Below are 2,202 nucleotides of genomic sequence, written 5' to 3'. Positions count from 1 at the left end.
GGCGGCGCCCGCCGCCAGCCCACCTGAGGCGGACGGCTGGGCGGCGCGGGCCTCGCCGAGGGTCGGGGTGGCGGCGGGGCGGGCTGTCGGGTCAGCGGGCTGCGGAGGCACGCACCGCCCGCAGGAGGCCAGCCCCGCTGAAAAACTTTCCCGGTAAAGGGATGCGACGGCCGGCGAGGGGCTGCGGTGCCCCGCCCCGCAGCCGGGGGAGAGTCGGGGCCGGAGCCCCGCACCAAGGCGTTAGGCATCCCATAGCCTTCGGGGCACTGCCGCCTCTACAGAAGGGCAGTACCTTTCTCTTCCCTCCGGCCTCTGTAGGAGGAAGAGCTGGACAGGTTCCGTACCGTCTCTGGGTGAGAACATGCCCTGGGAGACACTGGGTGTTCTTATTATCCGACATGCATGCTTCTTTACATGCGCCTTCTTTTCATGCTAGGATCCGAGGCTTAGATGTAACTAATAATAATGTATTCCTTTATGAATTATTTCAAGGACTGTCAGCATCTTTAATTACAAACCGAAAGAAAAAGGTATTTGTTTGTTTCAAGTCAATGTCTTTAGAAGAAAAAAACCAACAACCTTACATTAAAACAAACAAACAAACCAGGAATGTGTTTTCAATTTCAGAATGGTAAATGAACAGTGTTCAGGAACACAAATAGCATCATGCCACTGTAATTGACCATACAACCTGGTGTGTCAATGTGCTATTACACGATCCCGTCTTGCAAAATTACGTGTGAGATCCACTTTGTAGTAAAAATTTATTGTGATCAAACGACAGAAAAGCAAAATTGTCTGGTAATAGATAATGGCGTATTGGATCAATTTTAATTCAGTATATTTACATTTTCAGAATGAGTCTTTAACTCAGCAGCCAGAAACTTTTGATTTTAATGCTGGTCTACATTGTTTAGATTTTAGGTACTTTCCCAGAGAAAGATGGATTTTCATTGATTGGTGATCATAAGATCATGTAGATATGTAACTAATCACTACCTTTATTTAGTAGAATATATTACATACATTGAAGCAATTAAAAAAAGGATGTTTATTCAGACAGTTATGAAATGGTGAATGACATCTTAAGGCAGTGACAAAAAATGAATGTTGTTGGTTGGAAATAACAGCATTGTAACTACATAATGAAGAGTGAGAGACTATGTTTATCAAAGCATGGCTTTATAGTTTAAAAAAATTAAACCATAAGTGTATTCTGTATTTATAATTTCTGATTGAAGTGGTTTGTGATATTTTAGAAAACGTAGATTGTAGCATCTTATACCTACATTTTATTTTTTACTGGGGAAAAAAACCTGCAACCTTTCTCATTTTATCAGCTTCATTTATTTAGCTAGGGTTTTGATGACCCTAAAGAAAAAACATGTTCTTTATTTTAATAAAGAAAATATTCTCTGTACACCTTTTTGAACCTCTCTGTGGCTTAACACTTTTGCCTACTTTAAAGCTCTACTTTAAACTTCTGTCAAGCACTTCCGTGATAGCAGTTGTTGGACTTTATAAAGTTACCTTCTGTGGAAGAATCATGATCTGATCTCAAATAGGAAATAGTGTATAATCAACTGCACAAACCATAGCATCCATTTGGCATCCAGTTAAATTATATTTCAAGTCTATGTGCGCTTAACAAAACAAAAATAAATAATCCTTAAAAAATATAGATAGCAGAATTATGCACAATGGTATGGCATTGTATGCTATATATGTATTACTACGTATGTATAACATATATAGAATAATGGTATGATTATTGTTGGAAAATTGTAGCAAACGACTAGTGGAAAATGAATAGTTACTTTTAATTATTTCATTAATATTCATACAAGCATTACAAGAAGGATCTCTGGCACATATGAAATATAAAATATGAACCCAGGACTGAAAATAGCTAGTGGAAGTGGCTTTCTAGATCTTCAAATACTGACCTGTGCTGAGGCTGGACACAGCTGCACTGTGTTAGGAAGGCTGGGCAGGTGTTTCCCCACAATGCAATCAGAATTGTGCTTTACATGAGGCTGTGTTAGCAGCACTCTCTCCTCCACCTCTGCAAGTTACCATAGCAGTCTCTTTTGGTACTAGCTTTCCGTTAACTGAACAAAGTCCGCTCTTAAAAAAATCTTAAGTATTGTCTTTAGTTTTTCCACCTTACAATAGGGTCCTGTCCAGATTCTTGTTTTTTGT

Source organism: Calidris pugnax, unplaced genomic scaffold (assembly GCF_001431845.1).
Source record: "Calidris pugnax isolate Ruff unplaced genomic scaffold, ASM143184v1 scaffold63, whole genome shotgun sequence".
NCBI lineage: Eukaryota > Metazoa > Chordata > Aves > Charadriiformes > Scolopacidae > Calidris > Calidris pugnax.
Note: the sequence above shows the minus strand (reverse complement) of the source record.